The sequence below is a fragment of the Camelus dromedarius genome, chromosome 12 (assembly GCF_036321535.1).
Source record: "Camelus dromedarius isolate mCamDro1 chromosome 12, mCamDro1.pat, whole genome shotgun sequence".
Taxonomy (NCBI): domain Eukaryota; kingdom Metazoa; phylum Chordata; class Mammalia; order Artiodactyla; family Camelidae; genus Camelus; species Camelus dromedarius.
This window is the reverse complement of record NC_087447.1, coordinates 28,230,874-28,245,800: the sequence shown is the minus strand read 5'-3', so window position 1 is coordinate 28,245,800 and position 14,927 is coordinate 28,230,874. Positions and strand designations below refer to the sequence as shown.

The window sequence follows — 14,927 nt, the reverse complement described above, 5'->3', positions numbered from 1 at the left end:
ATTTCCTACTGTTTTCCTCCACATGGATGGAAACACAGTCCTCCTGCCTCTCACTGGCTCTTTCCCCAGATCCAGGAGAGACTTAATCTGATGAGTGTATTTGAATAGTTCAGTTCCTTTCTCTCCTTTTTCTTCCAGGAAAATGCCTTGCCTGTGTGCGTTTAATGAGAAAGACCCTGTCCTACATGCAGAAGCCGACAGCTTTCCAGAACTACCTGTGGCTGCACAGATGTCTGCTCATTTTGGAGTTTAGGATAAAGAAGCCCATCCACCAGCAAGTATAAGCTGCATTCTCCAAAGTCAGCTTTCCCAATTACAAGGATGCTTTATTATTCTGTCTTATTTCTCAATGTGTTCAGGATTTGGGGAGTAAAGAGTTAACAGTATTATTTACAGGACTCTTTCAAACCCCAACACACACAAACACCCTAAGCACTGAAAAGCATTCACAGTGTTTATTGCTATTTATTATGAGAGCGTCATGCTATTTATTCAACAGATACATTTGTTAAGTGTAAAATCTGTGCCCAGCGTTATGCCAGGTTTTACGGATACAGAGATAAGATTCCTTCAAATAGTTTATGGTCCAGTAGGAAGGACCTTGTGAAACAGGAATTGCCTTGCACTGTTATGTTTGTTATGACAATAAAAGTTTGTACAAATTATGAAGGAAACTTTAAAAAAAAAAAACATGCCATAATAGAAACAGCAAGGATGGGAATTTACACACACTCCAAACACAGAAATCCTACAGTCAAGGTTTACACTGTGTAATTTTCTTCTTCCCAACTCACAATCTAATATTCTTTTGCTCTTTTCTTTTCATAGTGTGGCAAGTAAGTTGCCAGCCTCAGCATTCTCAGCTCCACAGTTAGAACTTAGGTTCCAATCCTGGTTTTGCATCTTTGTTTGTGAGTTTGGGGTGTTTTAATTTTGTCTATAATTTTATTTTGTCCTCTGGAAAATAGGAACTAAATAACCATCTCTTGGGGTGGCTAGGTGGAATGAATTTAATCATCTGTATCAATGATTAGCTTGAGACCTGGTACAGAGTAAGCATTCATTAAATATTAATATTAACTTTTATTATCATCTTACTGTTCATTCAAGAGAAATTCAACATATCTTTTTTTTTTTTTTTTTTTTTTTAGCGTATCTTACACGGCAGGCACAGTTCTAGGGTCTGGAAATCCTCAATGAATAGAATGAATTGAACGAATGTAATGGATTCTTTCTTCTCCTCCAGGAGTCTGCTCCTTCCCAATCTCCAGGTATGGGAGACCCTTTTCTCCTTTGAAAGATCTTCATTCTGGAGGTTTGCGGGTAAGTTTGTGAATTTGGAGGCTATTATTCAAATAGATTTTAATCACAAGTGGCTAATTTTCACTTCGAGCAGGTACTTAAGCCTAGGAAACATCCATCTCCACATAGTCTTTGATCCTTTAATGATAAGTCTTGTAACTGTATTTCCCAAATAGTAAGTCAAGACCAATCGTCTGACATTAATGAGAACCCAAAATGTCCGCATCCACACACCTTACTGTTCTATGTTACCATGACTTTATTCTTCCAAGGCCATGGAAGCATGAAATAATTATTTACTCTCAAAGACTCTTTGAAACCCTGTCTTAAAATCCTTCCTTTGCTAGATCCACCAGTCCTAAAGTGCTATGTCATAACCCTTACCCAATCAAATCAAAAGACCCACCTGAAAACAAGTACCCAGACCTCATAAACATCCCAGCTTTATCTTCACCTCTTTCTCACTGTATTATTTGGGGGCACATCCCTTACTTTCTGTCAACCTGAGTTTCCTAAAGGGAGATAGTAAGAATGGAGCAAATTTAGAGGAGCCTTATGAAGATTAAATGAAATAAGCCGTGTGAAGTTTATTCTACTCTGAGCTATGGCAAGCACTAAGTTACAGCCAGAAAAGGAAACATCATGATCTGTGAGCTCCCTGGGAATGGGTAGCTTGATTACAAGGACAGACTTCATGCTGTGGCTACAAGAAGCTCATGAACACACTGCACTTTGGGGTGTACCGCTGGATTCTCTAAGTGGAGACAGAACTCAACAATGGCAGAGTTGAAGCATTCCTTCCGGTCTTTTCCAAGCATTTCCCAGCTCAGCAAATTTGGCAAGACTGGCAAAATCTCAAGGAAATAAATTTTCGGGAGAAATAAGCAGAGGAACCATTTTGACATAACAAAGCTGTTCGTGCTGGTAGCAGACTGGATTGCCAATTGGCTTCATTTAACTTAACTCTTGGTCCCAGACAGACAGGCTCCTAGGGCCAGGGGCAGGATCCCACAGCAGCCTGGGAGCTGACTCTGGGACTTGATGACAACACATATTTGCAGCTCTGGACAGGAGGAAAGGAAGCTTTAACTGAGAAACTTCCCCAGTTCTGGGGACTTCACCTTCCACTCTGAGGAGGAGAAATAGACAGACTATAGCAATTTCAACCCTTTTGGTGCTCGGAACTTGGCTGGGATTTCCCAAGTCTTCAAGTGGACTCTCCCTCTAATTCTATTTTGGTTTATTGACTATTTAATGGATTGACTTGTCATTCAGAATATACTGATGGAGAGCCAACTCCAAATGAAGCATGTTGTCCCTCAACATGCATCTAGTTATGTAGGATAAGTAAATAAAATTATTAAGGTTTGTTGTGCTAAATGTCATGGAATGTCATTCACAGGCAGACCTCAAGGGGAGGAACTAGGGAAAAACAAAGACCTCAGTGACATGTTTTTAATCTGCTTGATGTTTAATTCATTCTGACTCAACATAATAAGATGAATAGGACAATCACAGTATTCCTGTGCTGTGTCCAGACCAGATGAGGATAATTATCAATGTGCAGCTGAACTGCATTTAACCAGTCTCTTATCACATGTTGTCAGACAAGCTGCATCTGAATCAGAGTCCTAAAGCATCATATCAGCCTATGACAAAGGCCTGATCATGGCAAAGTGAGAACTACTGCATTTTCTTGTTGGAATTACGAATACCTTGATAGTCTAGAACATGTGTGTACTATGGAAATTAGTTAAATTTCAGAACGCATGATTTTGTAATCGGCTGGCCACCAAATTGGAAGACATTATGCCTGGCAGAAAGGTCTGTTTTGGGTAAGAGTAGAAAGGAACCAGGGAGGTTTAGTATATGCAATCTTCACGCTAATTCATTTTACATTATCCTTTGTTATGGTAGACTAGTTGTTCCAGGAATAGCATCACCTGTAGTCTGCTTTCAAGTGCTGTCAACGTGGTGAGTAAAACATTAATCAAACCTTTTTTCTAAGCCTATATAATGTCAAATAATGAGTGTGATTTGATTATTTTTCTCCCATCATGAATTTCTCCAGATGACTGATCTAAATCTACTACCAGTGTCTAAGTTTGGATTCTACTGGAAAAAAAGAACTTATGATAGGGACTTACGAGCCGACGAGGTGGTCCCAGGAAGCAGGGATGACGGATCTGGGAGAGAGAGACAGGGAAGGAGAAAAGGTCAAAGTTAGGGGAAGTTACTGAGGAAGCTCCTGGGGCAGCTGAGATCTAAGTGTTCCTCAGAAGTGTCCATCTGAAGGAAGGAGGCCGGTGCGTGCTTTTACCTGTCAGCTCCTGCCTCCACTGGTTGAGTATTAGCCCAAGGGGGTTAATTCCTGCGTTTCTAGGCTGTCGTTCCAGGGGAATGGACTCCTGTCGCCTCAGAGAAAGTTGTCAGGCAGAGCTGAAGACAGGGGTGCTCGCAGAGGGAGGTGAGTCTCAGTTCTCTGGAAACTGCCCTCTACAGCCACAGCTGAAATCAGGGTGGGCCAAGGGCATGTGAAAAGGGGCACCAAAGCTGTCTTCTGTGAGCACACATGGCTTTTCCGACTCAGACATCTTATTTACCCTCCTTCCCCCAAAGTGAGTGCCAAACTGAGCCAGATCTTTTAAAAGAAGTCATCTTCATCAGCCTTGCATAAATCCCCCTGTATTCTCAAAAGTGGACGTGAAGATTCAAAGGAAAAAAAAATGCTGTTGAAATGTGTTTCTAGAAGCATGTGTAATTCGGTAAGTCTGCATTTTCCTCACCTCAGCTTCTCTAAAAAAAGGACTAAGAAAAAGAAAAAGTGAAGAGTTTGTCCATGTTGTAGAGGTAGGAAGTATATTTTGTCACTTATGCAATGATCACAAAAGGAGCTCTGGAGGCCATGTTCATAATGACTTCGCACACCCAGCCAGGTGTCCTTTTCTCTGTAGGGAGTTGGCTGGGCCATGTTGAATTTCTCCTCCTCCCTTCTCCCCAGTGAGGGCATCAGTATACCTGGGCATTTACTTCAGCTCTGAAGAAATAGACAATCTCAATGCTGACTTCGATGTCAGCAAGGTCCCCTGCAGTGAAGAGATTTCACAGAGAGAGTTCAATGCCAGCTACCCTCTGGTCAGGCCCTCTGGGATGTCAGAGGGGATGGAGGGCTTGGCTTCCCCAAAGGCAAGGAGCAAAGGCTTCTCTTTACCTTTTCATTGGCATAAAAGCTTGGGTTGTCTGAAGTTCTTTTTGCAAAGGGTTTCAAAGACAACAGAGCCCAGAAAAAAAGTTGCTTAGCAAATAATGACAATTCTGACATACCCAAAGTCTTGTGAGGTCCTCTTATCCTGAGGCTGGGGGGGAGAGGCGGTGTGACTCATGGCCCAGGAGAGGAAGCACAGAGGATTTCCAGACATATGTCTTCTGTGGAGCTGCTTTGCTGTTATGACATCCGGAACGGTCTATAGGGAGTAGAGGAGAAACGAAGGACAGAAAACCCCACAAAATGATAAATGTCCTCAAAGTTGATAAATTTCATCCCAGCATTCCCTTGGACCCCAAAGTAGGAACAATTTCACAGCCTTACGCTGAAAGATGAAAACATTTCTTCTCATCCTTTCCAGGATTTTGGTGGTGGTTCTCTCCTAGTGAGTGAGATTATAATCCTTCAGTCTGGGACCCTAAACTTAGGCAAAATGTAGCATCTTCCTGGCCCGTGATAGGTGCTTAATAACTAGTTGTTGAAAGCTTGAATAGTACATTACGGTGTAGTGTAAAAACAAGTAGACTGGAAGTAGGGGAAAAAATAACACAGTTCTTGCCCAGGCTCTGTGACTAATAACTTCCCTCACTCTCAATTTGTTTATCTGTAAAATGAAACATTAATTGAGCTTCTATAGTGAACAAAGCTCAGGGTTATGAAGAATAGAATGAAGAAATTCAAGTTTAAGAAGCAGTCTTTAACACAAATGAACTGATTTACAAAACAGAAACAGACTCACATAGAAAACAAACTTATGGTTACGGGGGGGCGGGGGGAAGAGGGCGGGAAGGAATAAATTGGGAGATTAAGATTTGCAGATACTAACTGCTGTATATAAAATAGATAAACAACAAGGTTCTACTGTAGAGAACAGGGAACTATATCCAATATCTTGTAGTAACCTATAATAAAACAGAATATGAAAAGGCATGTATATGTTTGACTGAAATATTATGCTGTGTACCAATAATTGATGCAACATTGTAAATGGACTATACTTCAATTTAAAAAAAGCAATATATACATATATATACACATTATATATATATATACACATATGTAAATTAAACTTTATCTTCAGAAAAGATGATAATTATTTTAGGAGAGACATTAATGAATAGTATAGTGATGAAGCTCTGACACTGGGTTCAAAACTCAGGTCCCCCATTCATCAGTAAAATGAAGGTAAGAATAGCGTTGTTGTGAAGATAAAATAAAATAATGCATATGAAGCACACGATAATAGAACATAGCAGATCATAAATATTAGTTATTAATAATTAACTATGAACAAGTGATTATGATAAAACGAGATGTAGCTAACATGTTAATATATCCTTCTGCAGCTATTAGAGAGATGAGAAACTTTATGCTGACTGCCCTGTGAATGGAAAGGGGTAGGGTGTGGGCACGAGGCTTCTGAATTCCTTTTGATTTGGCTCATAAAACAGGAGAAAGATTTCAGTGAAAGCCTCCCCAGGAGGAGAGGGGCAGTGTTATGAATGTCAAGGTAAGGAAAGGGCATCACGTAGACATTCTGTCGTGAAGAGAGGGTTGGTGTTGTCGGAGATCCCAGGGTAATCTGACGAGTAGCACTTACACTGTAACAATTTTGTCCTCCTTCAGGAGCAAATGGATTATTATTGTCCTTAAGTGCCTATCTGATGTCACTATTCCTCCTCTTCCTATCAGTAGAACTCTGTTTTGGTGTCAGTGTGTCCATTGAAAAACGTTCACCCGCCCTGATCCCTTGCAGCTAGGCAAGATTATATGATCTTGTCCCAGCCAATGAAATTCAAGCAAAGATCTAGTCGGGGTGGGAGGCTTCTGGGCAAGCAATTATATTCCTGTCCAAAAGGGACCATTTCAACTGGCAAGCAACTTTGCCCTCACTCCTTTTCCGTCTTTCCTTGCTTCTGCCATGAACACAGAAACAGTGTCAGGAGGAAAAGTCATCTTGCACGATGAGGACAAAAACCATACCCCCATGGAAGTTGGAGCAAGATGGTAGAATGGGTCTGAATTTTTGATGGGACCCTTGAAGGGCCACGCAGGCACTATGCTGCCTGCCTCATATTTCTTGTCACAGGAGAGAAACAAAGTCCTATTTGGTTAAGCTGCTCTAATCCAATCCCTGTTACCTGCGACTGAATACCCTTTTAACTGATACTTTCAGCTCCACAGGCCTTGGTGGTTGTGTCTTTTTCTGTACAATATGCTTATCACTATGCTAAAAAAGAACGTGGGACATTTCTTGTTTTCCCTACAGGAGGTGCCTTTGATAAGGCTCTTTCCAATATGTATATTTCCTTGAATAGATTAAGGAAGAATTCGTATCTTTGAATCCAAACTACATGAAGGAAACGAGCTAAAGGGAAGTTGTAATAAAATTTTAGCATTGGAGGGGATAATTTCTGAAAACCACATCCAATTTATGGGCCCATAATCCTTTCCCCAAGGAACGTTTTGAAAACGGTTTAAGAGCACCCTTTCTTTGGCTGGAGAGGTCTTTATAGAGTGGCTCAAGCTGTAAGCTGCAGACAGAACCTCTCCATGTATTGTCTACTGTTTTCCCAACTGCTACCCACTGAGCAGAGCCAGCTAGTGAAGATTCTCACCTCCTTCAATGGGATGAATTAGTGCGGGTGGTGCTTGGAATCAGATGTGATAAAACATAAAGGGCTCGGGAAACTCTTTGATCTGTCTCAATCTCCTTGTTCATGTCCATGGAAAAAAGCAAAATAAATAGACAAGTCACCTCAAGTCCAGCAGATCCCAAAGTAACAGACTATGTGGAAATTGGAATTAGATCACTGAGGGATATCAAACTAAAATAATTGTACTTTATTCTGTAAGGGCAGACTAGCATTCTCAGAGCTGAGGTTTATTATTGTTGTTGTTAGCAACAAGATTAGCTAGCACTTGAGTGCTCACTGTGTTTCAGGCCCTGTGCTATTTACATGGGTTATCTCAGTTAATTCAAAAAAAAAACCTTTTGAAAAGTTACTAACATTGGCTCTTTCTTAGCATGTGAGAACACTGAGACTCAGAGATGTGAATGGTTTGTTCAAGTTCACCCTTTGTTATGAAATACCCTATCATCCTATTTGGTCCTGACATCGTTTATTTTGGATAAGCCTCTATTTTCCTTAACACACCTACTGAACATTGAAGACTTTCCAGTTGGTAGCTCAAGTCCTCCTGGTGAATTTGAAAGCTTTGCTGACAAATGATCCAAGAGTTTGCCAAAGTCCCACTCCCTGCCCTTCTGTTCAAATATCATGATAACAATCTTTGCCCAGATTCTTAACTGGGAGAAGAATACAGAAAGCACAGTTCCCTTCCCAGATTCTTCTCTAGTCATTTATTTATTCCTTCATTAATTTTTCTATTGAACTCTTAGCATGTGCTAAATTAAGTCTATATCCCCTCGATAGAGACTTGAGGCCATCTCTGCAAACGAGTTTCCACGCCACTCCTCTAGTGATGCTCCCAGCATATTACTAAATATTCTTTCCTGACTGGCTGTGGTCACATCAGTCTTCTAAATCCTAGAATACTAAATTTTCAAGGAATACAACAGAATCTCCTTTGAGAAGCCACTCAATACCTCAAGATGCAATGAGGTCTACTCAAAACACTTGAGTATTAATTCTCATGATGTTAAAAATATACAGTCTTACCAGTACATTTGCAAAGAACTATTGGTTGATAGAATCTGCATTGTCGAACACTTGTCAGAAGTAATTAAGAGCATCGCTTGTTCATTAACTTCACAAGTTGTTAAGCAGCAGCCATGTGCCACACAACACAATGCTGATGACACAGAGACTCATGAGACAGAGTCCCTGACATCCAAGAGGGGACAGTTAATTGGGGAGACAACATATCCAAGTTAATCATAATATTAGGTATTATAATTTTACATATTATAACAGAGGTGTGCTTAGAGTTCTGTCTTTGTTTCTGTCTTGGAAAAATCAAGGAATTCCTCCAGAAAAGGGGATATTCAGATCAGCCTTTGAAATATGAATAGAAGTTTATGGAGTTTGCCAGAAAGAGCACCGTGAGTCTGGTGGGGGCGGGAGCCTTGTACACCGATGTGAGAGCAAAGTCTGGGAGGCAGGAAAGCTTGGGATGGCCTGGGAGGAAAAAGGAGCGTGGTCAGGATGTAGAGTGCATAGCAAGAGGTGAGGGACCAGACAGAAGGACGGGCTGAGGAGTTCTTTTGAACAACTTCAAATTCCCTTTCACCTCTGCTCCTTTCCCACAACTCCCTAAATCTTTAATGACCTAGGCGTTTCTGCTTTCATAATTTCAGGAAACCAAATGAAGGCAATTTATCACAGCAAATCCACAGCTGACAACCCTCCCTAAAATTATTTGTTTTTACTATCTCTGTCCTTTCCTCTAAGCAGCACTTCGGTCTTACCGGAACAGCTGGCACCCTACCCGAGGAGCCCCTCAGCAGAGCTGACTTTACAAAGGGTCCCCACAACACTGGAAATGAAGTGTGCTCCCTGTGCCGAGACCTAGCATTTCAAGCTTTCATAATTTAAAAAAAAAAAAAAATACTTAACCATGGTTTTCCTGAATATTTGGCATGGATTTCCTTCTGGGAGCACTGGGATTCTGCCAGCCTTGAACGTCCTAGCCTCTACTGTTTGTTAAGTTAGAAGAGTGGAGAGAAAAATCATAGCACGCTTTTTTTTTTTTTTTAGACTGGAAAAATTTTTTTTTTATTCATCCTGATGTAGCTGAAAAAGTCACTGAATGGAATCACATAAAACTTTTAAAAGAAATTCACCTTAGAGTTCAGATGAAGTGTGGACACCTTTAGGTGAAGAAGAACTGATTTTTAAGGAAGCTGTGGGAAAACTTGGAAAATAGGTTTGGGCAGATCATCTGCCTCTCTGTCCCTCCCTTCTTCCCTCGTCATGCAGGCACCCACAGACTTGCACACACACACACACACACACACACACACGGAGAATCTTAGTTCAGTGGAACTTCACTTAAATAGTGACCTTGGTGGTTAGTGTGTTCCAGAAAAGTGAGCTTTCTGGATAACAAAAAGTCAATTCTTCATACTCATTAACTTTTATACAAAGACTAACTACTTTCAGTGAGAACGTTCCTACAGTGTTTGGTACACTTTTCTGCTTTTATAAAGGGCAATAAATATAACTTAACCCTTCTGGTTCCACCACTACGTTGATGATGACTTTGGGGTACATCCATAAACTCTCTGAGTTTCAGTTTTCTTAGTTTTTCTATTCATTCTCTGTGACGAGATAACTAAATTGTTCTGGTTACCCCCAAATCTCTACCCATCCTTCATTCAAGAGTTCCTCCTAAATTCCCATCCTCAACTGCTATTTGCTGCCCCCTGCTGGCACCTGGTGGCAGTACCTTTCTACTTTTGCAGTTGGGGGCGGCGGAGGGGGGTACTTCCGTAACCCTTTGATGGCTGCATGAATCCCTCATATTCAAATTTTGTATTAGTTCTCTCTACAGAAGAGACAATAGATTCTGGAAAGTATAAGTTAAATGATGTCACATTAATTGTCAGCAAAATTCCCAAGTGGATTATTACATGTGTGTTTTGTGAGCCCTTAAAAAGAACTCATGGTCATGTGGAGTGAGTAACGGATCACGAAACACACATGAAACATATTAACCCCACTAACCCTACCTTCTTTTAGGTTAGAAATGCTAGCCTGGATTAGTAAAATCCTGCAGTTGTTGGTCACATTGGTTTTGTAAGGAATTTAGACTTGGTTGATGTCTCTACGCCCCCTTTCCTTTTCTTTGTCGTGTGTCCATCCCTTCTCTACCCATGCTGAGCCGGAGAAATGTTAGCCAGGGGATTGTACAGTAGTATCAATGCTCCGCTGAACAGATCGGAGCCCCTTGAGGGCAAAGATGGAATTTTATTTTTTTTAATGTTCCGTGTCTTTCTCTTTGTATGAATATATACCAGAGTGTAGTTTGTTTGTGCTAAAAGCGTATTGAATTTTAGTAACTAACAGGATGATGTTGGACAAGATATTTATTTCTCTGGCCTTCATTTTTATCACCTAAATAATGAACTGGTTGGACCAGATCGATATGGTCCTTAAACACTCTAAATTTCACTGTACAAAGGTATAGCCTCAGAGATTACTGGAATGGGGGTAGAATACCAGTTGTAACAAAACTAAACGATCTCAGCTTTAAGTGATACATTTTAGAGTTTCTTTCTTTTTAAGTAATTTTACCATTTCTGTCACCTACGCAGTTGATAGGCTGTTAGCTCTCTGGTCTCTCTCTTCAAGTACTGATCACCCTTCTCCCTCATCTTACTTGGTGATACTAAACTTTGGGTCTGGGAAACCAATACTGATGCTAATTTGTCCATGGTACTAAACAAAAACGTTTAAAATCCCAGAGCCCTCTGACCCTTTGTAGCGATCTGAGGTTGACTCCAGTTCATCCTGTGGCAAAACGCACCTGGCCTTGGTGAGAGTTATTTTTCTTTCTTTTCCACACTTTTCCCCTCCCAAGTTCTGCTTTGTGGCTGTGTTTCAGATAGATGCTGCTGCCACCAATCTTAAGTAAGTAGGGGGCATTGTAGTGTAACCACTGATGGGCCACCTCTGTATTTCTATTCAGAGCATCAACTGGCTCCACATGGTGCCTGATTTGTGGACAGACCAGTGCATACATCAGTGAACAAGCATTTGGTGAAGATTTCCCCTCACTCTGTGCAAACTACTCATCATGGAGAGACAAAGGAATGAAAGACAGAATCCCCCGTCTCAGGAAGATGTAACACAAATAATAGTAATGCCACAGTTGTAAGCAAACAACAAACTTGAAGCCACCAAGTAGTGTGTGCTTAGCAGTTAAGCACACTGTTCAGAGATTTAATGCTTTGACTATAGAGGCTACCATGGATCTCTTTGGTCATGAAGCTCTCTATGCAGGCTCCTGGGTAGGCAGGTTCTAACACAGAGCTCTGCCGCCTTGTAAATAGAGACATGCTCCCTGCTTCCTTAGAGATGGGTTTTAGCTGCCATCTCGTGTCCCCTCTTCTCTGAGAAGGCGTGCTCTATTGCCCCTTCTCTTTTGCTCCAAGAAGCCTCCATCTTTCCATTCTGTGGTTTGGAGCTTGCCTCACCTTCCCTGAATGGCGGGCCTGTTTAGAGGTTACAGATGCATTTCCTCTGATCAGCTAAAGATAGACTCCCTCATGCCCACTGCTCCTCAATGAAAGACGACCTGGTGGTTTTCTGACCATTCAAGTTCAGCTTCGAGGATGGGAATGGGGTGTGGGAGCAAGAGCATGGACTCAAAGTCAGATGAACCTAACTCTCAGATGAATCATGTTCCTCCATTTCTTGCCAATGTGACAATCTTGCCAATTTTCTTAAACTCTCTAAGCCCCAGATTCTTCATCTGTAAATACAGGATAACAAAGAGTTATGACTTCAGCAGAGTACATTTGGCAAAGATAAGGTTCTGAAACTTTCTGAGGGCAGGAACGTTGTCTGTCTTATTGTTCCAGTAACTTCCACAATGTCTGGTTCCTCACAGCCAGACATTTGATGAACACATTTGATGAATGGAAGTACACCACTCTCTAGCTTCGCCACATGTTATCTCAGTGTTGCCCCGGGTATAAATGGAGGCTGATGACATTTGGCTGGTGTCCAGTGCCATACTGGTAGAGTCCAATATGGCCTGGATGTCTTTATGACATGTTTAGAAGGCTAGACTTTGGAATTGGTGGTCCTGAGTTAGAATCCTCCATCTCTTATTTATTAGCTTTATTGGATAAATTATTTCATTACCCTGAGCCTCAGGTTCATCTTCAATAAAATGGAGATCTCATCAACCTAAAACATGTTGTAAAGACTATTTATAACATACAGAAGACGGTTAGCATACTGCCTAGCACATAAGAGGTAAATAATAATCTTTAGCTGTTTTTATTTTTTATTGTTAGTGATATTAGAGACAATCCTCCCCAGCCATTTAACAACTGTCAGCTTTTGTTTATAAGTTGGACTGTATGAAAGAATCCAGCTCAGTTCAAAGCTCATGTCGTGGGTCAGTCAAACATCTGGACCTGGAGAGCCAGACTTATTAATTAAGCCTATGTCTGGATAGGAACTTGGCATAGCCAGGCTCTTCCCCTTGCTGGGCTTCTCTTTTATCCTCCTGTCAGGACACCTAGGGCTGACAGACTTGCCTTTCCTATTGATGCGCGGGTTGACAGGCTACTGGAACACATGGCTGTCTCCTCTTTCCTTCCTCCATCCAAAGCCTCAGTCTCCCAAGAGACTCTGGGAAGAGTGGTTGGCTTTGCTTTCAGGGTATGAGGTACATGCCTGCCTTCTGCACCAGTCTTCCAACTGCATCGTTCCATAGAAATATTATGGTCAGGGTTTGATAGTAATGGGATTTTATTTGTAGCTTCCAATAGATTATGAATTAAGTAAGCTTTGAGGCTAACCTAGAAACTATCATCATGAGCTCCATCCTCAGCTCCAGTCCCTTTAAATCTCCATCACAGCTCCCCAAACTACCATCACACACACCGTGATTTCTACAGGGGCAATAGTTCGAAGTTTGAACAACCAACATGTAAATGGTTTCTGGACCACAGCTGGCTGAGATGTTTTCATTGTTAGTGCAACCATGATGAAGTATGTTACATGCGGCACAGAAGACCCATTCTGGGGATCTGGACTCTAAGTTGAGCTCTGCCCCTCACTGGCTTTCTAACTTTGGACTAGTCATGTCCTCCCCTGGGACCAGTCTGCTCATCTGTAAAACCAGGGGTTTGGACTGAAGCCCCTCCTGGCCCCTGATTCAGCAGAACCCTTATTCTAGCAGCTGTTAGACAAGGCTTGTTTCAGCTTGATGGTGGTAGCCACAGCTTTTTTGGCCGGTCTCAGTGCTCAGTTCTTCCCTTTCCCCTCACGTCCCTGTGGTATTTTGGCACAGGATGAGTCACTGTGCCGGCTGTGGCATACATCCGGAAATGGACTGCCATCCTCTTTCCTGGCACAGGGAGGGAGGAGTGTGACTTTTTATATCCCCTCTTATTGATTAATGACATCTACTACACAAGAATTATGATTACTCTGGGCTCACCAAGCCACATCTATGCATACAAATCCTTTGTGTTCCTGCAACCTCAGGATGAGTCTGACCTCGGAAAGGCTTTGGGAACACTTTAGAGAGCATCCTTCTCTACCACTGAAAGGTTCACAACTATTGTTTTCCTCTTCTGACTCATCTTTGAATCAGTAAATTAAATATGTATAACTTGTGAAGATTTCATTTTTATTAAAGCAAGGTGCTTTGCTGAGGGAAGTCAAGATTTAGAGGTACTCAGCCTTCCTTTTCTCCCTCCTCAATGATTTTATTTCCTTTAGTTTGCAAGAGGGCTTTCAGAGAGCTGCTCCCTCTCTCCATCTCTCTGTGGCTCTGGCTCTTCCCTGTACCACGGAGAAGTTAAAAATGAGTTGACTGTCATCACTCACCTCGAGGACTGGCAAGACTTGAGGACCCAGAGGCTGTTTCTCAAGTAAGTGCTGGCCATTGTGTCTTCTGAGAGATTGTGTCTTCCTCTGGCATGGGGGAAGAGCCATCTTTTTCACTGTTTGTGATGTGCTCTAGAATACTCTTTCCTGATGGTCCTCCTGTCTAGAATGTTCTTCCCCAACCCCCTCCCCCCATCTGACACTTTATCAGTTCCTAGCTTCCTCCCTTTTATTTCCCCAATGGGGACTAGTTTATTTTATTACATAAAGCCTTTCTTCCTACGTTATTTTTTTCTTATCGGCATGAATGTCTAGACAACTTACAGTCTTTCTCGTCTTTGAAATAATTTGTTTGGGTAATGTATCAGACTTTTATATAGTTTTTCCCTGGTATGCAACTATTGCCTTCCCAACTGAATTGGAGGTTTCTTGAGGACAAGAGACCACATGCTTTTCAATAAATACATACATATTCATCAAGCTCTTTTGATGTTTATGGCACATATTATGATTTATTTCTATCCATTGTACTGTCCTGAGCATAAAATTTAGATGTTACAAAACCCTTTGTTAACAACTGATTGAGTAGCATATGACATCACCTGAAAAAATACAACTCATCTGTCAAACCACCAGAGTAGTGGAGATCATAGCATTTTGATGTTGTTATGGAGACTGAATTCTTCACTTTCTCCATGCATTTTAGTCCTAATCAGTTCTCCAAGTCTGAATTAAGTGCTAAATAATGAATTGAGTGCTAATTAATTAATTAAGTGCTAATTAATGCGGAGCACTCTCCTAGGTACCAGAAATACCAAGAACAT

The 14,927-nt window shown here is 41.4% G+C and overlaps 1 long non-coding RNA gene across 3 annotated transcripts in view; it reads left to right on the top strand.

Annotated features, from left to right (window-relative positions):
• LOC135322661 (uncharacterized) overlaps positions 1-1,138 on the top strand; it is a 262,019-nt gene extending 260,881 nt beyond the window's left edge. For all 3 annotated transcript variants that reach the window (XR_010383375.1, XR_010383376.1, XR_010383374.1), the window contains one exon: positions 139-1,138. This is a non-coding gene — a long non-coding RNA (uncharacterized LOC135322661). The remainder of the gene's footprint in view (positions 1-138) is intronic.
• Positions 1,139-14,927: the final 13,789 nt, after the last annotated feature.